General features: G+C 34.6%; 1 long non-coding RNA gene across 3 annotated transcripts in view; it reads right to left on the bottom strand.

The window, feature by feature from the left end:
- The window catches only part of LOC141492546 (uncharacterized), a 67,753-nt gene that overhangs the window by 22,895 nt on the left and 16,877 nt on the right, over positions 1–27,981 (bottom strand). Inside the window, exon 3 of one of the 3 annotated variants that reach the window (XR_012469958.1) lies at positions 24,713–25,215. The exons of the other annotated variants lie outside the window; for them this stretch is intronic. This is a non-coding gene — a long non-coding RNA (uncharacterized LOC141492546). Of the gene's footprint in view, positions 1–24,712; positions 25,216–27,981 lie in introns of those variants that run through there. 3 annotated transcript variants of the gene reach the window in all.

Consider the following 27,981-nt stretch of genomic DNA (forward strand, 5'->3'; position numbering starts at 1 on the left):
GTGAGAACAACTGTCTTAAAATTTATTTTTGAAATCATAGACAAGTTTTGATCTGTATCAGTGAATAAAAAACTCAGACAGGGCTAGATGAAAAGTAATTGTTTTTTGTCCTGCTCAGAAACATTGAGGATCTTCCCCTTCCATAATAACTTTTTGATTAGTCATCTTTTGTCTAAACTATTACTCAGACCTTAATCAGTGAATAGGTATGGCCTTGGACAAACTCAATCCTGAGAAAGGCCATAATTTAGGAAGGTCACTGTATCCTGGGCCATAATCAGTCATCTTGACCTTTGAGCTGCTACTGAACTTCAATGATCTGGAGGAGAGAGTGAGACTGATGACTCATGTTCACTAATGTCCACTTCACAAGCAAGTTATCATGATGTCCTGTGTCCTCTTTGAGAATGGAGGACCAACAACAACAGTTCACAGTGGGAGATCCCTGCCTCCACATGCTTCTCCTAAAACCATGCTAATGGGGTTTCCTTCTATAGTTTTAAAAAAGGTTTTTATCTGTAAAAATAATGATTTATTGTTGTTGTTCAGTCATGTCCAGTTCTTCATGACCCTGTAGCATTTTCTTTGCAAAGATACTGAAGTAGTTTGCCATTTTCTTCTTCTGAGGAAAAAACTGAGGCAACTAGGGTCAAGTGACTTGCTCAGCTCATACAGCTAATGAGTATCTGATAATATATTTTTACTCAGGAAGATGAGTCCTGTCTTCCTGACACTCTATCCACTGGGTCACCTAGCTGCCCAAATAATAATGAACTAGAACTTCTAGAATACCTACTATTTGCTAAGTATGTTACAAAAATTATTTCATTTGATAATATCATATTGCTTCATAATTGAGCAGGCAAAATTGAATATTCTTCATTGGATAATCTTCTGAATCTCATGGTTTTTATTTCATTGTGATACAATAAATTAGTGCAAGTTGTTTCCTATGGATTATTTGTGGGATGCTTGAATGTGTCTTAAGTATAGTTTCATATATCATGGTATTTCCAGATTCACAAGTTTCCCAAATACAAAAAAATGGCAATCTAAAATGAAAGTGATTCTTTCTATCTTCCGTTTCTTTGTTAAAGAAATAACAATGATGTGGTATAGCATCAAATATCAAAAACCTCCCCAGAACAGTATGTTAATAATGTATATTTAGAATGTAGTCATACCCCAAAACATTCAATTACATAGATCTAGCTTTAATATTTAACAGCTTGCTTCTTAACTACCAACCTTATGGTGTGCTGAATATGGACTATGTATAAGGGAAGGCACTCGGCTCACTGTCAAATTAAGCAAAGTAGAAAATATTATAATGGTACTTTTTATGTCTAGCTATTCTTAAATTCATTTATGTATAATTATTTATTTACTGCATTAATGTATTGAGATTCCAACCTTTCTTCTTTATTTTTTTAAATAAATGCCTTTGATGCCCTATGTACAGCACAAAGATTTCTCTGGTGACTCAGTGAAACAATCAAGAAAGCCTCCCTTTCAGCCTCACAGGGGGGTAGGGAAAGGAAGCATATGGGAGAAATCATAGATGTTGGTTTACAGCCCAATAATTTATTTTAAACTAAATTATTGACCAAACTGAAACACATCCTGGGGGAAGGAGACAACTACCTATTTTATTTCTTAATGACAAAGGGCTAGTAGGGAGCCTAGGCAATTATCAAGAATCATGACTTTATTTTTCTGAATCTCCCCCCCCCCCATGATTGCAATGCTAAGTATAATAGTATAGAAATGAGCATATTCCCTTCCATTGTTTCAACCAGGTTTTTGGTTGTACAGCCCTGACTGGCTCTAGCTATATCTATCATCATCAGAATAAATGATTAGAAAAAAATTATTTTAAAAGATGGGGCAGTCAGAACAATATTGGGAGAGAACCACTGGGCAGCTCATCTGTTCCTCTGCTGCCCAAATAATGTCAAAAGAAGTAGCAGAACTGAATATAGTGTGATGGTACTCAGAATATGACCTGCAAATACCCCTGGGCATCCCCAAGTTCTTTTCAGGGAGTTAAGAAGTCAAAACTATTTTCAAAACTGTTCTGAAAATAGTTTTGTATTGTATTGTTATATGATATTTTAATTTAATAGAGTAAATATTAATAAATGTAATTCACAATCAAATGTTCTTAGAGGTTCCTCAATAAATTTTTAGAATTTAGGCCAAAAGATTGAAAACCACTGATATCCACCATGGATAGAGTAATGAACTTGAAATCAGGATGGCCTGAAAAGAATAGGTAATTTTATTGGATAGAGTTTTAAGTTTATGTCATTAACATTTTCTTCATTTTAAAAGAATCAGATGCAGTTATATTTATTATACCTAACAATACAATGCTTAACTAGGGACCTGCATAATTAAGCAAATACTGAAGAATAAACCTTTTTTAAAAAATAAATTATTTTTCAATTAACAAGTATTTTTTCTCCCCTTCCTGAAAAAATACCAAAAATAAAATAAAACAACCTTATTCCTAGTCAGGCAAAACATGTAGGTCATGTCTAAAATGTTTACCTCATTCTGTATATTTAGCCCTTCACCTCCTCACCCCCCCAGTTATTAGCATTCCTTGCTTTGTTTATATTTCACATTGGCCATGTATATATTTTGTATTGTGATGTCAGGGAAAATCACAGAGAACTTCTAGCACATCAGGGAAGGACTTAGGGAAGGACAATGATAGGACACAGGACAGGTTGTGATCTGTATCAATGAAATAAATGTCAAAAAGGTGAGAGAGACAGTTATTGATTACTTTTACTTCATATTTCCTACATAAAGGTTATGGATAGAATACCCGACTTGAAATCAGGAAGACCCCATCTCAGACAGCAGCAGTGTGCCCCCGTACTAGTCACTTAGCATCTATCTGCCTCAGTTTCTTTAGCTGTAAAATAGGAATCATAATAACACTTACTTCCCAGGATTGTTCTGAGGATCAAATGAGATAATATTTAATATTATTACTTTGCATAGTACCTAGGTCAGAATAGGTGGGCATTAGAATGCTTGATTCCTTCCTTCCTTCCTTACCAATCAAAAACCATAGATCAAGTGCTTTCCATGTGCCTGGAAATTTGTTAAAGGTTGCAGAAGAATGGAAAATAATCCCTATTTGCAAGGAATTTACATTTCTAACAAGCAGACAATAAGGACATATGGAAGTATGTGCCAGTCACTGTGCTGAATGCTATGAATACAAAGACAAAAATGAAATAGTTTCTGTCCTCAAAGAGTTCAAGATACTGGTAAAGATACTGGAGAGGTTAGTCATTTCCTTCTCCAGAGTCTTTTACAAATGAGGAAACAGAGGCAAACAGGACAGAGTGACTATACACAGTGCATGCTTACTTTTAAAAACTCTTGTACTATATTGTTATATTTTATGTATTGTGCTGTATTGTATTGATATATCCTAAGATAACACTCATAATTTATCTTTCATTTTATTATGGTCATTCAATTGTTTCAGTCATGTCCAACTCATTGGAACCCATTTTTCAGATCTTAGAAAAGATATTGGAGTAGTTTGCCATTTTTTTTATCTAAATTCTTTTGTAGATGAGAAAACAGAAGCTAACAGGGCATAGTGACCGGTACATAGTGGACACATTAAAAAAAGTTGAATTGGATTGCTGTATCTTAAGATAGCCGTCATCATCTATCTTCCATGAGGAAATGAAGGCACCCAGTAATTGGCAAATAGTGGACACAATTAAAAAAAAACCTGTTGAAGTAAATTGATATGGTTTAAGATAGAGCTCATAACTTATCTCCCATTTTATTGTGATCATTAATTGTTTCAGTCATGTCAGACTCTGTGATCTTCTTAGCAAAGATACTAGTGTGATTTGCCATTTTCTTCTCCACTTCATTTTTACAGATGAAGAACTGTCACAAAGATGAGTCTTTCTAAATCCAAGCCTAGTGTTCTCTTACTACGTCACCTAACTGCCTATCTCCTATTTAAAATATATATTTTGTGTGTTCATAGAATGGGAGCTTCATGAATACAATTTTCATCTTTCTTTGTAACTCTGCTACTTAGCACAGTGCTTACCATAGAGAAGGCACTTTTAAAAACACTTGTCATAATTGATGATAATGATGAAGAATGTGTGTTTTCAAACTCATTCATCTTGAATATAGGTTCAAATATGTATTGAATAAATAATATTTCATTAATTGGACAACTAGATGGAACAGGGGATAGAATATGGAACTTAAAGAAGACCTGGGTTCAGATTTTATCTGATGCATTTACTAGTTCATCAATAAACATTAAACTCCTACTATGTAGCTAATAACCATTATGGAACTAAGTCAACAATTGTGCTAAGCACTGGAGCTACAAATAAGGAAAAGAAAGTCACAGTCCTCAAGAAGCTTATAATCTAACAGGAAAAAACAACACACAAAAGAAACCAAAAAAGACAGAAAGGAAAGAATAACCATAAGGAAGCATGGTGGAGTCCAATCCAGCACTCAGCTCATGGGAAATTAAGAGTTGGCTGATCTGTGAGCTCTCCTTAAATGGAAGCTATCAGAGAAATTTTTTGCTCTACCCCTCAGTCCTCCAATCAGAGGAAATTGAAGAGATGTGAATACCAAAGTTGATGCAATCTCAGAAGGATGAATTTATCAATGGAAAAATGGGATCATGATGATGGTGGTATCCATGCCAAGGAGTCTAACTGTTGGAAAAGTACTGATCATCCTAGGCAAGTTGACTATTCTTTCTGTGCCTCAGTTACCTCACCTGTAAAGTAGGAATAAGTATATCCCCTATCTCACAGGGATGGTTGTGAGTATCAAGAGAGATAACATAAGTAAAGGGCCTTGCAAATCTCAAAGGGCTTTTTACTGTTAGTGTTGTTATTACTATTATTCTTTTATCACATAATACATAAAGCTCCAAGTATTTTGTGAGGTTAAAAACTTTCCTAGAATTACTTTTTTTCCATTTGGCAAATGAGGAAGCTAGCTATCAAGAAAGTGGGTAAAAATCTTTGTCCATGACAGCATTTGTGAGTCAATGGGTGTAACACAAATGAACAGAATTCTCAGACTCTCTCCTTGTTTGCTATTCTCCACCCAAGATTATAATCAATATGCTCTAACATTGAATGGACTCTCAATAACTATGTTTTCTATACTAAAGGAAAAAAAGATATTTTATTTCTGATTCATCTGTCAAGACCCTCCAGGGCAGGAGATCTTGATAAAAAAAGAGCAGTAAACATTCTAAGTGGCATGGGGCTTAAAGAGGACAAATACTCTTTTTGTTCAATCTGTTTGGAGGCGAAGAGCTCAACCTCTGCTGTGGGAGCAATATTTCTATGAAATCCTCCCTGATCATTTCCACCAGGGCCAGCACTGTTTAAAAGCCAGACTTTTTACAAAAAAGGACAAAAAGCAGGGATTTCTGTGAAGAATGGGGATGTGTAAAGAAAAGAACAGGACAGAATAATTTGGAAAAGAGCATCAAAACGCCTTTTCATATTCGATATAGAGAAACCTTATCTTTAAAAACTCTGATGAATACTTGATCCAGTAATACTCCCATCTATCTATTTCTGCCTTGACAAAAGAAAAAAATCGAAAGATTTGAATGCAATATCTCAAAGGAAAACCTTCAGAGAATGATGAAGACATTGTCCCTACTTGAGGTAAACTTTTCTGAGAAGTTCTCTCCTACCATAATCTCAACATCCCCCATGTTTGGATGGGATTGTATGGAGCGATAATGGAGGTGGGGAGAGAAAACTTTTCCTATTACTAGTTTAAAAACAGTTTGGAGATACTACAGGCTAAATTAAATATTTCTGTCATTAGTCAGAGAATACTGTGAGTATGCCATCAAATGATATAAGCAATGTAATTTAATAGATAATCAGATGTTAACCTATCAAAAAAAGAGTAAAAATTCTTTTATTCATTCTTAAGTTGAATAGGGGATATTAACTGCACCTATAATTTCATGGTGATTTCATTGGTATAGGAAATTCCTTCTACCAATGCAGCCCCATGACTGTCCCTGAAGCTTATAGTATTCAGAGTTGTTTAGATCACTGAGAGATTCATTTGCCAAGGGTCACAGACCCAGTATAAACCAGAAGAAATCTTAGAATATAGATCTTTCCCAATATTGAGGTAAGCTCTATGCACTATTATTTGAAATGTTATAAGAAATCCAACCCATTAGTAATGAAGATTGGGAAGGTAAACAAAGTTTGCTCACAGAAAAAATGAGCAAGGGTTAGAATGGGCCATATTGAAATCAAATTCTTTTTTCTCCATATACAACCATACAACTCCTGGATAAATGAATGTATGAGTCATACCTTTATTTCTAATTATCTCATTTTCTGCACTGACTCCATGTAGATCCTATATGCTGTATTTCTCATTTGACTTTAGTATAAAAACTCAAAGATAACTAAATATATCCCTGCTCATTTCATACTACACCAGCCATAGCTAAGAATTCCAATAAATAAATTCCCTTTCCCTGGTCCTCAGAGACTATCCTTACCCTGAGTTACATTTCATACTTTTCTGATGCCTCCTTTAAATTATCTAGAAGTAGCTATGGTATAGTGAATATGACAATGTGCTTATAAGCCAGGAAGACTAGGGTTCAAATCTCACTTTGACCTTATTTTAGACAATTATTAGTTATAACTCAATCTAAGTCAGTTAACTTTTCTATGACTCAGTTTCTTCACTGATAAAATTACAAGCCTGATCTCAATGAATTCAAAGATCCCTACTTGCTTAAAATATCTAAGAATCTATGATTAAATGATTAGATGAGTTATATAGTCTAGGTGCATTAAGATACTATTGTTGGGTGAGATGATGGGAGGGTAGTGAGAGTAGAACAATTTTTAAGGGGCTTTATAGTAGGTTGCCAAGACAGACAAAAATTTCAGAGAAGTGTTGAAGCATAAGTGAGTCCTAGGGGGTTGGCAGAAATATGGTTGATAGTTTGTGATAGGCAATGAGTTTCTTAAAATATTTGAAGACAGTCTTAAAATTAAGGTGCTCTGAACAGGGCAACATCAAACTGAAGGAGTCTGGGGAAGAAAGAAAGATGTCAAGGGTTCAGAGACAATGTGTGGGATACCTAGAATTGGCAGGATTCTTTGAAGCAAGAACACTCAAGGAAAGCAAAGAATTGCTGATTTTTCCATTTTTTCCTCACTGATTCTTATAAGCTGACTATTTTCACCTCATTGATCTTACTTATCGAGCTATGGTCACCTGTTTGTAAGAAGTCCTTTTGTTTGCCTTTGATATATTATGTTACATGTAACTAAGAATTAGTTCACTGCTTCAGATTCATCTGTGATTCTGCCTATTCACAAAATATGACACTTTAGAGGAATTTGTACCCATGTGGGTAAATCCCAAAAGACCACAAATGTCTCAGTGATACATAAACCTAACTAAGATGTTATGAAGCATCAAAATTCTAAAAGGGAAGTGGTTAAAAAAAGTCAGCTAGTTTAAAGAATTGAATTTGGGCAGAATAGAAAATGCAGTGAATTATGATAAATGAATACAATTGCAAAGTGGATTTCTTTGCCTCAAGAATGGTACACTACCATAATTAAGGAAGGCTTTAAAACACATGCATTTACAATCTTTTAAATCCAATGGTTATAGAAAATGTCATCTGCAGTGCCTAATTAGAGACTAAGATAGTAGACCAACGTATCCCTTTGCCATAATAAAAATCATAAGAAAAATGGTTGCACAGCATTCCAACAATAAATAGTAGCTAAAACACTGCATTTTCTATCAGACGCATTCCTAATAGATCTGTGAGATCACTATTACACTAAGCCTCAGCTAGGTATATCAGTAAAATTAAAACAGACAGGTTCCACTTTAAGGTACTTGGTACAATTTATTTTGACTTAATAGGCTCTTTCTCTGGGAGTCTGAACAGAAGAAGTATAAACAGTGCTAATATTTTCAGATCTCAGTTTTGTTAGAAATGTTACCAACTCTTTTGATAAAACTTAGGACAGTACCTACTATGTGACTGGCTCCATAATAGGTGCTTCATTGGTTGATTGAGTAATAATGTTGTTCACAGAGGCCTTTTAGCTTCGCTTGGCTATCAGGGTAATTCCCTGCCATTTAAAAGTTGCCATACTTTCATTTCATTTGAAATAAATGTTAATCTAACTGAGTTCCATTGAGTTATAAGATTCATCGAGTCAATATTCTACACACATTTCCATTCAGTCATTTATATCTCTCATCATCATTAGGCGCCATGTATGTTATCTTTGATAAGCTATTGATATCCAGTTGTATCACCCTCTCTCATGGCAGTCCTAAAATAGTTTCTCAAAGATATCTTCATATAACTATGTATGGAGACAATTGGATTTTTTGTTATTGTTTTGGGAAAAACTTTTCCTATAAATTTTCCAGTCAAATTTTCTCTCTTAAAAATTGAGAAGAGTAATGAATTTTATTTTTATTACATTTTTCTATTTCCCTTTTAACAAATTAGGAAGACTATTAAGACTGAAACATATCATTGCAAAAGGATATAACAAAGGGTTATGCTTTCCATTGTAATTTTCTAGGAAAAAATACACTAAATCCTTTGGTTCTTTTCATATACTTGTTTTTTAAAAAAGATATCCACTCATATTCAAAGAAAGGTAGGTCAGAACTCCAAGTTTATCACATTTTTCTATAATTTTAAACATATTCTATTTGTGTTAAATGATGTATTTCAGTGATACCATTGGGTTGATTTTTATTTTTGTATTGATTTGTTAAAAAATATCAGCAAGACATACTAGGAAAGCAAAGTATTTGGAATCAGGAGAGCTCCAAGAGAAGGAAAAGGATGGGGAGGGAAGGAGGAGAAAGAGGAGAACATCAAGCTCTGATGTCAGGGATTATACTCATGGATGTTTCATTAATCATTGAAGCTGTTTCCAGCCAGGTATCTCATCTACCTTCTCATCCTGCAAAGGAGCTCAGTATAAAGAGGAGGCATCACTGATGTGTCTAATGTACAAATGAGATAATATAGCATATACAAAGTGCTTTGAGAAATTTAAAGTGTTATATAAATGTTAGGGATGATGATGATGTCAATGATATTGTACTGGTTGGCAACCCCAGAACTGCAGGCAGAAGAATCAACTGTAAAAGTCTATTCCTGAGCTTTCTAAAGAATGATAAATAACATTATTACTACTAGTAATTATTATTAACATTGATTGGATTTATGACCAAAGAACAAGAATAAAAATATCTTTAATATTTATGAATAAATTATATTCCTATTTGTTATAATTAAAGGATTATTCTTTATGTTCAAAGACTCATCCCCAGAAGTCATTTTATGTGATGATGAATTTTGGGGTTCAGCAATTTAGAAAAACTAAGGAGGGGAGCAGGTTCTCCTTCAATGAAAGGAGAACCCACATTGATGCCATCATGGGTCCCTGAAGCACTGAAGAAGGCTAGTTAAATGGAGGAAACTCTTAATATTTCTTTTTAAAATTTTATTTATTTAAGGCAACATGGTTAAGTAACTTGCCAAAGGTCACAAAGGCAATTATAAAGTGTCTCAGACTGGATTTGAACTCAGGCCCTCCTGACTCCAGAACTGGTGCTCTATTCACTGTGCTACCTAACTGTCCCCAGCTTCTAGAGATGTGACTGAATACTTAAAGGAATTTGGCACCAAATTCCCATATTTGTAGAAATATGTCCACAATAACACAATTCATGTTTACTCATTTCTATTTCCCACAAAATTAAATGACAGTATGTACCTGGTACATATTTGTTGAATCTGTCCTGCCTTGTGTTGTTTTCTTCTTTCTTTGCTATTTTGTAAAGAATAGCCAGCATTCAAGGTGTTGTTTGGAGCACCTAATTGAATGTGGCTCCTGTCCAAGGATCCTAGCATTTAAAAAAGAGAGAAGGCAGGTTGGTATGACGTGAAAAGAGTAATCAAGAAATTATAGTCCAAACAATAAAGGAAAAAAATCAGATAATCATTGGCAGCAAATCCATCACATCTTAACTTTTAAGATAATGACTCAATATGCTCACTTTTTATTCCTTCACTCAATTTTGCATTCCCCTGCGAAGGTAAGCAATAATTACAGGCTCATTTAGAATTGAAAAAAAATTGGAGATAATCTGGTCCAATCCCATCATAAAACAGAGAAGAAAACTGAGACCAAGAAATATTAAATGACCTATCCAAGGTCATCACATAGCTAGTTTGTGGGCAAAACCAAGCATAGAGATACATGCCAGAAATAATGAGCTTTGGATCTGGAATCAGAAGTCCCTTATTAGCTAAGTCATTTATTGTTTCCATGGGAACTCTTCATCTATAAAATGAAGGGATTTGACTACATGACCTTTAAGACAGCCCTATGATCATCTGGACCAAGAGCTCCTTACTTCTAATTCATGCTAATTTCTACCCTCCCCAAGATATTTCAATTCTACAATCTGATAAGAGGCAATTTGTTTAAGTGTGTACAGGGATATCTTAATCTTCTACCAGTCTTTAAAAGGAGACAATAAAAATTGTAACTGAGTAACCAAATATGATGTTTTAAAGACCATATCCTTAAGTTCTTGGACTTTATTCATAGGAGACCTTCTAGAATCTTTGTTGAGTCTATTTCTTTTTTCGGTTCAATCCTAGCAAACCTGATATTTTGAGGAGGTGTCCTCTCTATTATCTGACATAAATGGAATGCTTGAGGGTTCTAAATTCAAAATCAAGGAATTGCTTTCATGCTTTTTGAGTACAACTTTGATTGATCTTTACAAAGGTCAAATCAATAAACAAGGAGGAAAGTGACCTGCTGGGCAAAGAGCTCCTATATCCTCCTCAGAGAGGCTTCTGTCTCCAGAGGCCACCCTTCCTGAGGATGCACTGAGGTCAAAAGTAATCTCCATAGGGGCAGCTCCCTGTGGGCTGGAGTCTAAAGTGTCCATCAATTATGACCTTGGCCCAGTTGAACTTCTAATTTCTCAGCCCTCAGAAAATGAGAAACAGGAAATGTAAAAGTGGGGAACTGTTAGAATTAGGTACACCTATAATGACCTGAAAACTTGGGATAAGAGAAAAAAACAAACACAAACTGTTCTAAAAATTGGAAATCAAAAAAGTATCTTTTGCTGCTATCCTTTAATGTGAGAGCTCCCATGGGCAGTGTGGCAATATGGTTAGAGTTTTAGACTGAGAAGCAGCAAAATCTGGGATTCAAATCCAGCCCAAGATACTTAGTGGTATAATCATGGGCAAACCATTTAAAGTTTCTGAGCTTCATCTATAAAATGAGGATAAAAATATTGACATCATAGGGTTGACTCATGCCTCATAAATATAAATTAGTTTATAAACCACAAAGCCCATATATATATATATATATATATATATATATATATAAGCTATTAATAATAATCATATAAATCAATAATCAATAATGCCCTTTACAATGGTGTAGGAATTTCCATTGGTATAAGAAATTTGCAGTGAAGCAATTCCCTGAACCAGTATAGATCATCAATTGTTCTAAGAAGTTAAATGACTCATCCTAGGTCACACACAGATTTCCTGATCCACGGCTGACTCTCTTATCTGTTTAGCAAGTTCCAGCATAATAATTAATTTTCACAATGTCAATTCTAAATAATCAAGATATAATCTATAATGCTCTCACTTCCTAGCTTCCCTGGCTTCCTAGAAGGGTTCTGCATGCTACCATTTATAGGGTCACAAAGGATCAGACTTTACTGAATGAACAACAAATTAGAATGTGAACTTCTTGTGAGTAGGTAACATGTTTTATCCTTTATTTCCCCAAAACTTAACACAAGCCCTGGGACCAATAAGTACTAAATAAAAGATGATTGACTGATTAAATGAGACTTTACTTCTTCAACTATAAAAGGAGGCAATAGGACTATATGTTCTTTAAAGTGTACTTTTTAAAGGTTTTGAAAAATAAGAAATAAAACATTCCACAGTATAGCTGACAATTAGGATTAATTTTCCTAGGAGATATTAACATTTTAAAAGGGGATTTTTTAGCCCAAATGAGTTTCTGATTAGTAGGAGGTGGAATTTTTCTAAAGCCCTGATTTATTATTCTGGGGCATTATCCTCTTCTATCCCAAGTTGGAATGGGTGGGGGTTGGGGTTCCATAAAATTTTTGTGAGGTCCTAATTTAGACTACTTTTTATATTAATTCAAAATTGCCATAGTCATTGTAGAGGCATTCAATCAAATTAAGTATAATTAAATCACAATAAACTAGGATGTTTAGTTTGCTTCTCTATTTCAGTAACATTTCTGATCAACTAAAAATGTAACAGAAAGTCTTTGTTTTGACCTTTGTTGTTGAAAATCCTTCCAAAACATAATAGTGCCTTTCCCGCTTTAATAAGTAGAGGACACAGAACATAATTTAATCTTTCTTTGATAAAATAATCTTAAACCATGCCAAGTTTAGGACTCATTATTCACACAGCAGTTCTCATTGCAGAGTTCTGCAAATGTCATAGAAGAAAGTCTAAGTGATTGGACTGCTGGAGAACTGACCCTAGAACATTTCTAGAAGGTTGTTGATTTTTTTCTCCCATCAATTTGTTTTATGAAATCAAATGTTACCTAATTTCCTTGTAAATTGTCTCTTTCTCTTAAAACTCAATGCGATTTTAACGGTTTACTTGTTTTCCAAGAATGGCATCTCAGAATTAATCTGTCAATTCATTCAGTGAACAAACTTTCATTAAAAGTATCCATTACTTGTGATAGAAAATGTTATCCCCATCCAGAGGAAGAACTATGGAGCCTGAATGCAGATGCAACAATACTATTCTCACTTGTTTTGTGGGGTATTTTTGTTGTTTTTTTCTTCCTCTTGGTTTTCCCCTTTGTTCTGATTCTTCTTTCATCACATGACTAATATGGAAATGTGTTTAACTTGATTGTACATATATGACATAAATCAGATTGCTATTTAGGGGAGGATGAAGGGAGGGAGAAAAATTTGAAATTCAAAATTTTGCAGAAAGATAATTGAAAACTATTTTATAGGTAATTGGAAAAAATAAAATACTTTTAAAACAAAAAATTCAAATAATCTGGTAGTTTAGATTCTCTCGAATAAGGTATTAAGACCTGGGGGGGAAGCACCCATTAAGTGCTCAGTGCTCAAAAATGAAATGGGTCTTAACTTCAAAAAGATAGCTATCTTCAGGTTCTATTGGAGAGAAAATATTTTGTACCTAGAAAATTAAATACAAAATGTATGCAGAAAAATTACTGAAGGGAGAACACTGGTAATCAAGCTGAGTTTCCCATAGAAGATGACAGTTGAGGTGAGTTTTGAAGGACATTTCAAGGTAGATTTATAATACACTGCAGGTATTGGGACAGTTCATATTAAGATACCAAGATGAGAAGTGGAATGTTGTATATAGGGAAGAGAAAGGAAGACTATTTCACTGAGATAAAAAAAAGAGTTTTCAATAATTCTGGAAATGCAATCTGAAAAACTGAATAGGCTAACAAAAAAAAGAGAGGGCCTATAGAAATAGGCACATTAATATGCTCTTTGTGGAGCTGTGATATGTCCCCCAGACATTCTAAAGAGCTGTATGAAATCAGGCTAAGAAAGTAAATTAACTGGCTATACACTTTGACTCAGATCCTACTAAAAGTTATATGCTCCAAGGAGACCTAAGGTAGTAACAATGAACTGGAAAGAAAGTATATGTCCATCTATTGAGGATGAACTAAATGAATTGTATTATGATGATATAATGAAATAATACTGCACTGTAAGAAACATTGAGCATAAAAAATGAGAGAAGCAAAGGTACATACATAACACAAAACAGTATGACAAGAGAATCAGGAAAACAATATAAACAATGACTATAACAATATAAATTGAAATAAAGGAAAAAAAACCAAACTGAATGCTATATAGTTGTAATAAACAATCTTGTCCTTTAAGAAGAGATTAAAAATGTACCTCCTCTTCTTTGAAAAGTGAGTTCTGTGTATGAGGAACACTGAATATACTTCTTGCTGATATTTTCCAAGTTTTTATGCTATTTTTCAAGGATTATACCCATCTTTTAAAATTTTTTTAAATTTATTTTGTTAAACATTTCTCAATTGCTTTAAAAATTTAACATTCATTTTTAAAAATTTCAAGTTCCATATTCTCTACCTCTGTTCCACCCCTCCCTCACTTCTTGAGAAGGCAAACATATGATATTGATTACATAGTGCCTTATTAGCCTTGTTGCAAAATAAAACTCATCAAAAAAAAGGAAAAAAAAAGAAAATTTTAAAAAGTATGCTTCAAACTGGACTCAGAATCCATCAGTTTTCTATTTGGAAATGGCTATCATATTTATAAAAATATATGTGTATATATATATATACATATATGTGTGTGCATGTATATATATAAACATGTATGTCTTTTGAAATTATCTTTAGTCACTCACTGTCTTGATCAGAGTAGCTAAAGTATTTCACAAATCATCATTATAGTATTACTGTTACTGTGTACAGAGATCTGCTTCTGCTCACATCACTCTGTATCAGTTCATATAATTTTTCCTAGATTTTTCTCAGACCACCCCACTGTTCATTTATTAGTACATAATAGTATTCCCTCACAATTATAAACCACACTTTGTCAGCCATTTCCCAACTGATAGACATTCCCTCAGTTTCCAATTCTTGCTACCACAAAAAGGAGCTACTATAGATTTATATGTGTGTGTCCACATACAAACACACATATTTACAAATTGTCCTTTTCTGTTTTATTTAATCCCTTTGGAATATAGACCAAGTATTAGCATTGTTGGATCAAAGGACATGCACAATTTTATAGCTTTTCAGCATAGTTCTAAATTGTTCTTGATTAGTCTACAACTCCACGTACTAACAAGTGGGTGATATTTCCACGAACCCACCAGAATTTGTCCTTTTCCTTTTCTTTTTCATATCTAATCTGAAAGGTAAAAAAGTGGTAACTCAAAGTTGTTTTACTTTACATTTCTCTAAGCAATAGTGATTTAGAGCTTTTTATGTGACTATTGATACTTTGATTTTTTTCTTCTGAAAACTGCCTGTTCCATATCTTTTGACCATTTATCAATTGGGGAATGGCTCACATTTTTATAAAGTTGGTTCAGTTCCCTATTTATTTGAGAAATAAGACCTTGATCAGAGAAATTTGCTATAAAAATATTTTCTTGTTTCCTAATTTCCTTCAATTTTGACTGCATTCATTTTGTGCAAAAATTTGGTTTCACATAATCAAAATAATCCATATTACTTCCCCTGATACTTTCTATCTCTCGCTTGTTTATAAATTCTTCCCTTATCCATAGACCTGAAAGGTAAATTTTTCCATGCTCCCCTAATTTACCTCTAACATCACCCTTTATATCTAAATCATTTATCCATTTTTGACCTTATTTTGGTATTCAGTGTGAAATGATGATATATGCCTAGTTTCTTACAAACTGCTTCCAAATTGTCCTAGCAATTTTTGTCAAATGATGCATTCTTATCCCAAAATCTTGGATCTTTGGCTTTTTTTAAACAATAAATACTATGGTCATTTACTGTAGTGTGTTATGTACCTATTTCACTGGCTCTTTACCATGTTTCTTAGTCCCAGATTATTTTCATGATTGCCACTTTCTAATATAGTTTGAAATCTAGTACTGCTAGGCTACCTTCTTTCACATTTTTCCATTTATTCCTTTGATATTCTTGAAGTTTTGTTTTTTCAAATGAATTTTATTATTTTTATAACTCTATAAAATAATTCTTTAGTGGTTTGATTGCTATATAAGTGAATAAATAGATTAGGCCACTTTTATTATATTGGCTCAGCCTATATATGAACAATTAATATGTTTCTAGCTATTTAGATCCATCTTTTTTGGTATGAAGAGTGTTTTGTAATTGTGCTCATATAGTTCCTGAGTTTATCTTGACAGAAACTCCAAAGTATTTTATATTGTCTATAGCTATTTTAAATTGAATTTCTCTATCTCTTCCTCATGGTCTCCCTTTTCTTCTTAAAATCCTTTATTACATGGGGCACATGTTTGTTATATATGGAGGTGCTGAATGATGTTTTCTGTTTTGTTTTGTTTTTTAGGTTTTTGCAAGGCAAATGGGGCTAAGTGGCTTGCCCAAGGCCACACAGCTAGGTAATTATTAAGTGTCTGAAAGTGGATTTGAACCCAGGTACTCCTGACTCCAAGGACGGTGCTTTATCCACTATGCTACCTAGCGCCCCGGAATGATGTTTTCTGAATCAAATATTATTTTTAAAAGATTGATAAAAATTAAGTTTTTAAAAACTGGAACTAGATTGTATAGGGCTGTAAGAACTAAACAGAGCAGTCTGTGTTTTATCCTATAGGCAAGAAGGCAATACTGCAATTTCTTAAGCAGAAAATGGTCATGGTCCTATCATGCTTTAGCAATATTAATTTGGCAACTAGATAAAAGAAAGACAGTAGGGAGAGTAATTAATACCTAAACTTCATGAGACATTAAAAGAAACCTCGACTAATAAAAGCCGATGGAATTAAGACAACTGTCAGATAAAGACCAATAATCATAAAGGTAAGAGCAAATTTATTTCTAAATATATCTACAGACATACACACACACACACACACACACACACACACACATTAATTTGTTGCAGTTTTGTTCCTTATTAGCACCTTCCTTTAAAACAGAGGGTTTTTCTTAAAACATGTTACTAAATAGCATATTGTTTAGACTTGAGAAATCTGATTTTCTCTCCCTTAAATTGCCATCTGATCTAATTTACTTTTGGAAGTGCCAAGTATCATTTCTAGTAGAAAATATGCCCCATTTAAAAAAAAATCTTCATATCAGCTAGGTTTCATGCATAGACAACTAAGAGAAATATATGAAGAAAAGCCATTTTATAATATATGATTGACCAAAAGATGTGAATAAATAGTTCTGAAAGGAATTGAAAACTCTCAAGAAAATTATGAAAATGTTTCAATTCACTAATAATGAGAAATACAAACCCAAACAATATTGAGGTTTTATCTTATACTCAACAAAAGTAACAAAAAATTGGAAACCGTATATGTTGGAGGGCCTGTGGAAAGACAAGCGTGCAAATGAATTGTGAATGGAGTTGTGAATAGGTACAACTGTAGAATAGGCCATTAGAAGCATGCGCCATGGAAGTCAGTTACAAAAAGATTGCTCATACCAAAATGCTGATAGCTATACTTTTTTGTGGTAGCAAAGAACAAGAAAAAAGAAAACTGGTCATCAGCATTAGGGGAATGGTTAAAGAAATTATGACATATTAATATCATAAAGTATTAGTATGCTGTAAGAAATGATGAACACATCTAGAGGAAGAACAATAGATATCAAAGCATACTTTTTCACTTTTTAAAATTTTATTTTTTCCTTTTTCATTTTTTTTTACCTTTTGTTCTGATTCTTCTTTCACAATATAATAAATTATGGAAATAAATTTAATATGATTGTACATGTATAATCTATCTCAGATTATTTGCTGTCATGGGGAAGGGAAAAGAGAGGAAAGGAAGGAAGGAGAAAATGTGAAACTCAAAATCTTACAAAAATGAATGTAGAAAACTATATATGTAATTGGAAAAAAATTTAAATTACAAAAACATAGAAGTGATGGATTTAATAAACAGAGAAGCCTAGAAAAATTTAAGCTAACTGATACAAAGTGAAGTAAGCACAACTAGGAAAATAATGTATACAATGACAGTAAAAGTGGCAAGAACAATAATAAATCAACAGAAATTAAATACTGCAAAATCATAATGACTAGGCTTGGCCCCAAAGTAGAGATATGAAAAAGTACCTTTCCTTGTTTTTTTTGCAGAGAGATTATGTTTATGGATTGTTGCTTAGAACTTTACACTTTCTCAAATTATTAGTTTTCTTTAACTTTTTTATTATTTGAAATAGCTTTCTGGAAGAGGACACAGGGAAGAACATAGTAAAAAAAATTTAGGTGATGTAAAACCAAAAGATATTAATAATGTTTTTAACCCTGTATTATTTTTATCATAGATAATGAGATGATTACAAAAGGCTTTAGGACAGAAAGGAAACTAATCCAGACTTATTTTACTGATGAAGAAACTGTTACCTAAAAAGTTGAATCAACTCACCCAAAGTCACACATGTATTAAATTACTTAAGTGATATAGTAATAATAATAGCTAGTATTTATATACCATTTTAAATCATCAAAGCAAAATACTTTACAAATATCTATTTTATCTTCCTGGGAAGAAGATTTTATTATTATCCCCCATGTTACAGGTGAGGAAACCTAGAAAGGTACTGCTTAGGTGACAGTTAGCCAGGAAGGATCAGAGAGTGGATTCGAACTCAATTCTTCCTGACTGCCTTCAGGACCCCTGACTCTAGGTCCAAAATGTGTACTTCAGGCAGTGGATCGAGTGCCAGGCTTGGAGTTGGGAAGACACATCTTCCTAAGTTCAAATCTAGCCTCAGACATTTACTAGTTGTATGGGCAAGTCACTAAATCTTTTTTACCTCAGTTTCTTCATCTATAAAATGAGCTGGAGAAGGAAATGGTAAATCATTCCAATATTTGTGTAAAGGAAAACTCAAATGGAGTCACACAAAATCAGACACAAGTGAAATAACTGCAAAACACCCTTCTGCCTCCCTCTATTTACACAGTTCATTTTTCTGCCCATTGCTAACCCATCTTAGAGAGACCCCACAATTTAAAGTGGGTTTCTAAATCCTCAGTTATCCTAAAAGGTTTATCTCTTGAGTAAATGGTTAGAGTTCATTCTATCTAGACAGTGACATCATTTTACAATCCCAGATGTGGAAAAACAAGAGTCCTAAATGAGCTCCAGGTGTATGAAACTTTTCTTTCAAAAGCAGGTACATGGAATGTAGTTCTCAGAGAAATGCTCACTGGTCCACTCATGAATAAATCTTTTATTGCTGGTGCTGTTCAAGGACCTACAAACACATGATCTGTAAATGTGGGTGTGCCAATAACATTTAACAATTGTGTCTCCAGGAAGAGGGGAATGTAGCCACAGCATATGTTTAAGCTTAATCTACTTCATTAATATTTTCAGTATCACTTTCTTATGTTTAGACAATTAATAAAAAAATAGCCCTAATTTGTAACATTTGTTGATCAACAAGGTGCAAATGCTCACAATGAAAATTTAACATTCATCTATCACAATTTCTTTCCAGTGTATCTCTTTATATAGGGTTCAATTAGTCATGACCCGACTCATATAATAAACCAGTCACCCTACCTCCAAGCACAGTGCCCAAGATACAGTTCAGTAATTTAACATTTTTCCATTCTTTTTGACTCTTTGTGATCCCATTTGGGGTTTTCTTGGCAAAGACCCTGGGGTGGTTTATCATTTCCTTATCCAGTTCATTTTATAGATGAAGAAACTGAGGCAAACAAGGTAAAGTGACTTGCACAACTAGTAAGTGACTAAAGCCAGATTTGAACTCAAGAAAAGGAGTCTTTATGTCTTCAAGCCTGCTACACATTTAATTACTCATTTATCAAATTAGCTATCCTTTAAGAGAGGTGTGACAAGACTAATAAGGAAATATATTAAATATGATCGTGAATGTACAATTTAGATTGTATGCTGCCTAGGGAGGGAGGAGGGAAGAGAGATAAGTAAAAAAAAATGTGGAACCCAAAATTTTGCAACAGGATGAATGTTGAAAACTATCTCTATATGTAATTGGAAAAAATAAAAATGTAATTAAAGCATTTAAACAGGGGGACATCTAGATGGCACAGTGAATAGAGCACCAGCCCTGCTGTCAGGAGAACCTGAGTTCAAGTCCAGCCTCAGATATGTACTAATTACCTAGCTGCGTGGTCTTCAGCAAGTCACTTAACCCCATTGCCTTGAAAAAAAAGCTAAAAAAAATTTAAACAGAAGAGAGATGAGACAGAAGTCCAAATAGGTCAAGTATGTTTTAAGAGAAGAAGGGATGCTAGGAGTTTGATATTGCCAGGCAGACAAGTCCTAAAATAGTTCCCAAGAGGACCCTAGATAGCCTAAGGACACAATGAGAGGACTGTGAGTTCTGATAGGCAAAGGCCTCTTATGGCAGTTTTTATTTCTGTTTTCTAAAACTAGATAACTTTAATTACTCTTGGGAATAAATAGAAAAATTGGGCATTTATAAAGTGTCTACTATGGGTCAGATCTTGTACTAATACTTTTTAAAAAGTTTTCAATTGATTCTCACAGCCTGTGGGGTACTATTATTCCCATTTTACAGATGAGGAAACTGAGGCAAACAAATTCAAGTAACTTGCCCAGAATCATATGGTTAATAGTTTTCTGAGGTCAGAGTGGCATTTAGGTCTTCCTGAAGCCAGACCAGTACTATATGTGATGTACCACCCAGTAGAAGAAAAGAGCTTCTCATGATTCCAATGCTCTTCTTGGTTCCAATGATCCAAATGACTCTGGTTAGCAGAGAAAGTACCTGATGCTTTGATACGAGGTAGAAAACCCTTGGTCATTCCTCCTGCTTCCCTATCCCTTGATTGCAACACTTGAGTCAAGTGCTATTGTCCATTAAAAAAAAAAAGAAATGCCTTCTTACTCTGTGCCTCTTGTTTCGATCCCATATAGTGAGTAGAGGACTCTCCCCGTTTCTAGACTTACCACAAGGTAAATCAGAATATAAGCTCTTTAGCTCTGATGTAGTCTATGGACTTGGCTAGGGGACATTTATGACTGAGCTTCTGTCGACCTTTTCAATTTTGTCTTTCGTTTCTGAATAGAAGATTGAACATCATCAATTGGGAGGTGGATACATTCAGACTTGGACAAGCCCCTCTCCTCCCCACCCAGAATTCAGCAAGACGGTGAGTGGTCCAAGGCTAAATGAGTGAAGCTGTCTGGCTGCAGGGGCAGTTTCTATCTCCAAGATCAAGAGGACTGACCCAAGTTTGGGCATTTTACCAGAAGACTTGCACTGAAATGTGTTGAACATTGCAAAACTGAAGTGAGATTTATGTTCCAACAAGGCTTAAGTCTTAGCCTCCCCAGCAGATTATTAACAGTAGTTATGTTAAGCTATTGACTACCTTTGTAAGTTCATTTGTTTTATTTAAATGTGTAATTGTGACAGGCTTCACATTTCTTTTGCAGGTAATAAATAAATATCTGTCCTATTCCTGGTTCATATTCTAAACAATGCATGTGTTTTTAATTTCCTCCTTTTGGAAAACCTTGGTCCTATGCCTAAAGATAAACTTTAAATAATTTTACCTTATGTGTTGTGATGAGGATTTAAAGAGTCAGAATATAAGAAAAAGGGAACCTACCCTTCTCCTACGAGAGACAGACAAGTCTCCCCAGAATGAAACAGTCTGACCAAATAACTGGGTCCAGAGTCAAAGCACCCCTTGGTGGAGAAGAAAATATTATAATATACCAATCCAAGGGGACCAGTGAAAATTTCTTGATGCTAGACATGCTCCTAGAAAAGTCTAGAAAATGAAATATTGCACAGGTCTAGAAAAGTGATAGAAGATAAATTCATTGAGCTCAGGGACTGTTTCATGTCTGTCTTTCTATCTCCAGCAACTAACAAGTTTCTGGTCCACATCAGGTTCTTAATAAATACTAATTGATTAATTGACTGATTCAAATTCAACATTATGAAAGTTATCCTGACATATCAGTTTCTGACTTCCAAGGCCACCTTATGCTCTCCATAAGGCCTCTGAATCAACTCTTGGGGAGAAAAAAAGCATACATCTGCATTCCAGTTAACATTCATTTCCGGTATAAAATATTCTGTAGCTTTTGAAAAAAAAACCAGAATACTTGATTTGTAAATGAAAGTCACTTTTCTTTTAAAAATAACTTTCTTAAGCATCCTTAAAAGGGTGACATTTAATGCAGGGAGTTGTCTCCTCTGGCAAGCTTCTCATTCAGGAAAAAAATTCTGAAAATTGAAGGAAAATTTACAGATTCATTTTAGGGAGTTTCTAATCCAGAAACCTAGGATTTAGGTAAATGAATTGCTTTAGTTCTGCAACTAGCTGAAGGCTGAGGTATCTCAGGATTGCTCCTTTGAAATACATCCTTTTTCTGTCTGAAGGAAAATGTGTCTTACTATTGCTGGCCTTCCTTCATCTCCCCACCTGAAGTTATGTTTTCCATCTGAATAGTCAAATATGGGGAAATATTTTCATGCATGTTTCCCACTGCATGTCAAAAGACATAATATATCTGATATATGATGTTGTGTTATTTGTTCCTTATCAACTGTTAATTATGATAACACTTTATTATAAGGAAAATATTTTTGAAATTCACAGTCACTCTGCATATCTCTGGTATCTAGGCAGGTTAGAAGAGCACACTGACATCACTGCTCTCTCTTTACACTTACTCAGTGTTCTCTGGATGCTGATAGAAATGTTTGCTTTTTGTGCTGATAAGTCAGACTGTCCTGTTTTCTGAAAAGAAAGGCAAGCAAATGGGGGGGGGAAGTTGGAAATTAAGATTTCTATGACTTTTCCACCCAGAACTGGGAAGAAACTAATAATTTGAGCTCTGAGGGCTTTAAATGATGCCTTGTGATACCTAAGTGATTTATTTTAAAATGCTGGGTTAGCCTGGTGTGAAAAATCTGTTGTTGTCCTCTATTAAGATAATGAATGGTGTGAGTAATATTAGCATGCCATTATTAATATACATCCAATCCATCTCAAACTCTGTCTTCTTTCTGGGGTTTTTTTCTGTCCCACTTTCCCCATCCCCCATTTATTAAAATGAAATCTTAGCACATAGATCATATATCAGCAGGAAGCTACCAAAGTTCACCAAGTTAAAACACAAGGATAGGATCTGAATGATGAGGACCTAAAGAGGAGGTTTGTATGCACTCAATGGGGGAAGGGGGAGCCTTTTAGAATTAGGGTACCATGGAACTAATCTGCTAACGAGGTACAAAAATTTCTGAGAATAACCTTGATTGCAAATCTGCATTTAAAAAGAAATTTAAAAAGACAGAAGCAAGTGTTACATATAGTAGAAATATTAACCACCGACATCTCAATTCTGAGAATTCTATCACTGTCAGTATTAATACATATCATGCATTGAGAAATAGATAGGAATGTACCAGTAAGGAACTAAATAAAAATGAGCCTTAACAGGGTTGCAGTACTAGCAACTTCTACTACAGAAAAGTCCAGACCAAGCACTTTCACTGATTCTCTTATTACTTCCCTTCTCCTATCCTAACTCTCCTTCAAAAACATTGTAACCCTTCTGTCAGAGGTTCCTTCCAAATGGAAAGGGGTTGGATACTTGTAGAGTTACTACTCTGGCTTATTATTCCTACCCAGTTAATCTGGAAACTACATTATCACATCACTATCACCAAAGTAACAGCAGCAGCAACCCTTATCAGCCATGCTCATAAATGTTTAGAAGTAAGGGAAACCAGTAAAATGTTTGCCAGGCCCCATGGAAAATAACAATGGACACCAATAAGGAACCATCCCCATAGATGTACAGTCTCAACCACTTATAGTTCTGGGACTAGTTCTGGGAGATTACTCTTACATGATGATGTAATTGTTTTAATGGCTATAGTATCACTATTTATCTGCAACTGTTACTTCCAGTCCTTCTCACAGAAATTCTAAGTTTCTCCTCCAACCTCAGATATCTTTAAGTCTGTGTAGTTCAGTTAACAATTCTGAATGGTACCAATAAACCATCCAAAAATCTACTCTTACTTAGTTCTTGCCTTCCCATTGCTCCATTGGCCATGCCTTAGGTTTACTGTTCAAAACACACTTCCAAACCAAAGCGATTCTGTTTCTGAAGCTTCTTTTTGAATGGCCTTTGGTCTCATTCATGGAGAAATCTCATTTTAAGAGAAACCACCTCATATTGCATCTTGTAAGGTGTCTCCCCGGGTCTCTTTTAAGATATCAGCTTGTCACAGACAGTATTCTGCCTCCTTCATTTCTCCCCAGTGCTTGAGTGATAATTGATGTAGATGATGATGATGATGATGATGATGATGATAAAAATTATAAAGATAGAATGGATGAATAAACAGAAAAACAGATAAGGTAGTTAACGTAGGTAAGTGATTATAGGTAGGTAGCAATTTTGGAAAGCTTTCAGGGATGCAAAGGACTTAACACAAGAAATCTCATTTGATCTTTACAATTAAGCCAGTTGCCATTATTATTCCCATTAAAAATGAGGAAACTAAGAAAAAACGAGATTAAGTGATATTTTTTTTACTTTTTTTTGCAAGGCAAATGGAGTTAAGTGGCTTGCCCAAGGCCACACAGCTAGGTAATTATCATTAAGTGTCTGAGGCCAGATTTGAACTCAGGTATTCCTGACTTCAGGGCTGGTGCTCTATCCACTGTGCCACCTAGCTGCCCCAAGATTAAGTGATTTTGCACAAAGTCTCTAAGCTGATGAGGGTTGCTCAGGCAAAAACTGAATTGAAATGTAGTTAGTTCTGACGCCAGTTCACCACACCTTAGTAGTATAAGAGAAATATCTCCTTGTTTTGCCCTATAGGCAGAAGTTAAAAAGAGGAAAATTTGGGTTTGGATTGAGGAAAAACTGCTTAACAAAAGATCTTCAGTCACACAATGGGTTTTCTCATAGTCTTCCTTGAAGGTCTGGCAGAGTTTGGACAATATCATCAGATGTTATAGGATTTATCAGTCCACAATAACAATTAGAAAATCCCTAATATTAAAATGCTGTGATTCTGAAACTCTTAGTTGCAGGATAGTTGAGAATCTGACTTGGCAGAGAGAGTTTTCCCACTGGGATCTCCTTACACTGTTAAAATAATTTATACTCACCCACTTTCATCCCATCCATTGACACAGTTTTGACATCCTCAAGTGTGGTAGGCTGCATATATTTTCAGGTTTTTTTTAATGCATTGATGAGTCTTGCTAATTTTTTTCTTTTCTTTCTCTTGTTTCTTTCTTTAAAATATTTGTTAAAAGGGGATGACTCTGGGAAGGAGAGGGGAAGGAATACTCAGGACAATTTTAGTAATGTTAAAATAAAAATATCAATAAAATTTTATTTTAAGAAAATGAAATTACAGAAGATACTTCTTGTTGGAAAGATGTCAAGTGGAAGTTCTCCAATCTCCACTGGTACCCACTTCAGTGTTACTCATTGCCTTAACATGTGACGGTCTGTATCTAGCTAACCAGGGTCTCAATAACTGTTATAGTGGATTGATTATACCCTATGAGAGCAACTCACACTGGATAATACAAAGTAATAATGCTGGTACTAAGACTATATTCCTGCCTCACAATTGGATCTACTCATGGACCCATAGCACTGAAGTGATTTCACTCTTTGCTAAAGTGCCGAGTCTAAATTTACTGAATTTACTAAAAGACCAAGTTTAGTCCTCAAGTCTCATGACCACCTGAAAAAGAGGCCAAAATCTTTTTTATACACATTTTCATTTGTTATATCTCCTTTTAGCCCTTGGAAAATTTCTTAAAGCTGAAGTTTGACTTACAACTAGGGTTCCACAAAAGGTAGAATAGAAATGAATTCAATGTACAATGCTAATCAGAAAGGAGGAGAAAGATATTTATTACCCCCACCTAAAAGAAATGTTAAAAATAAAAAAAAAATTTCACTAATACACACTAAGAGAAACTTAAACAAATAGAAGTAATATTATTGTTATACCAGGGAGTTAGGACTCAAATATCAGAACATGAAGGGAGAACTAGTTTGTTGTTTGTTTGTTTTTTTTAATCTCAGCTTTGCTGTCCAAACAATTCCTTCCAGTCCATGTGCTCTCCTAGGTGATCTCAAGGTTTAGAGTTCATTTAACTGTTGGTGGTCCCCTTCCCTAATGAACAAACTCCTTTGTTATCAATTCCCTTCAACCAAAGGACCCAAGATCTTCAACCTTCTAGAGTAGTGAGTTTGTTTACCAAATGTTTACCAAATGGTAAAACAAATGTTTACCAAATATTTACTTACCACATCCATCTCAGGATTGCTATTTTGTCACCGACACCTACACTCAGGAAAGAACAAATCCAGGCTCAGGTACCTAAAGTATATAGGTAGATATCTAAAGTATCTACCCTATTTGTAGATATGCTTGCAGAGATATGATTTAGTTATGCAACCAAGTCAAGGCAACAAGTAGCTATCATGTTTCAGGCTCCATGTTAATCACTGGAGCCACAAATGTTAACAAAAAGGTAGTTGTTCTGCCCTCAGAGAACTTCCATTCTAATACTTTAAAATGACACATAAAAGGAAGATGAAAAGCAGGAAGGTTGAGGGAATGGCAGAAAAGAAGCTGGAGAGTCAGGAATGGATAGGGTAGGGCAGATACTTTAGCTCTGAGATATGAAAATTTATCAATTATCATACAGAGTCAAAGGAAGAAGGGGGTCACTGCCTTTTTTAAAGTTCCACTGAGCTCAGTGATTAATAAGAGTACCACTTTGTCTTCTTCAAAGCAACCACAGTCCTCTAGACTGAATCACATCTGATCAAGCAAAAGCAGCCAGGGGCTTTGTCATCCCCAAAGCACCCAAGCAGTGAACTGCCCCAAGTAGTTTGTCAGATGCAATCAGGGCAATTTCAATATTCCAGTTGGTCCTAAAACTTACTAGTGACCTGGACCAGTTACTCCCATGTTCTTGTTTCTCCTCTGCTTCCATCAGGTAAGATAGCACAAGCAGCTGTCTCATCAGCTTGTGATTTCCATTTTCAAAACCCCCAGTCAACACATTTCACTTTTAATAATGCTTCCTTTGCCCCTTACTGAGAAGCACTTGTAAGATGGTGAGGAATTTAAAATTGCTTCTAATTAGGAAATAATGATTGAGGGTTATATGAGAATCTTGGACACCATTTAGTCTAATATTCTATAAATGAGAAAAACTGAGTCTTAGAGTTGTCTTAAAATGATGTACCAGATATCACACAACTAATAAGCAGCAGAAGGGTTATGGAACCCCTAGGTCTCTTTAATTCTAAATCTAATGTCTTTTATGCTGTGCCATGCTGACCAATTTAACTGTTGGGTAATAATACCATTCTTGATTTGTACAAAACTAATATTAGCTCATCTTGAAAGTCAGGTAAATTGTTTTAAATGGTACTGAGTGTTACTTATAATTTAAAAATATATTTTTAAAATAAAACCACAGCAAATAACTTTTGAGCTTTCTTTGGTACTTCTGTGGCAATCTAGGTACAATGCCATCAGGCAGTAGGAGTATATTAATCTGACTGTAAACACAAGTAACCTTTATTTTACAATACTCACAATCTACAGCATCTATCTGAGTGTGTAGCAGAAGAATTGGCTCACGCTGATTCATTCTACTCCCCCCTTAATAATCCAAAGGTCATATTAACAAAGTTGATTATTGCTCCCTAACAAATCTGTCCCATAAATAAGTCATGCTACCCAGAGAAGTAGGTTCAGTTGCTGAAATCCAGCTGAGTGGTCTTTTTCTTCTTTCTTTTCTAAGGGTCATTGTGATCAAATTTTAAAAAGTCAATTCTTTCTTCCCTGAGCCCCATTCCTGACTCTCCAGGCTCTTCTGTACCATTCCCTCACCCTTCCTGCTTTTCAAGTTCCTTTTAGGTGTGGTCTTACAACATTAGAATGGAAGCTCCTTGAGGGCAGAACAATTATCTTTCTGTTAATATTTGTAACTCAATGATGAACACAGAATGTGACACATGATATCTACTTGTTGACTTTGACTTGGTTGCAT

Source organism: Macrotis lagotis, chromosome 7 (assembly GCF_037893015.1).
Source record: "Macrotis lagotis isolate mMagLag1 chromosome 7, bilby.v1.9.chrom.fasta, whole genome shotgun sequence".
In the NCBI taxonomy this organism is placed as follows: domain Eukaryota; kingdom Metazoa; phylum Chordata; class Mammalia; order Peramelemorphia; family Peramelidae; genus Macrotis; species Macrotis lagotis.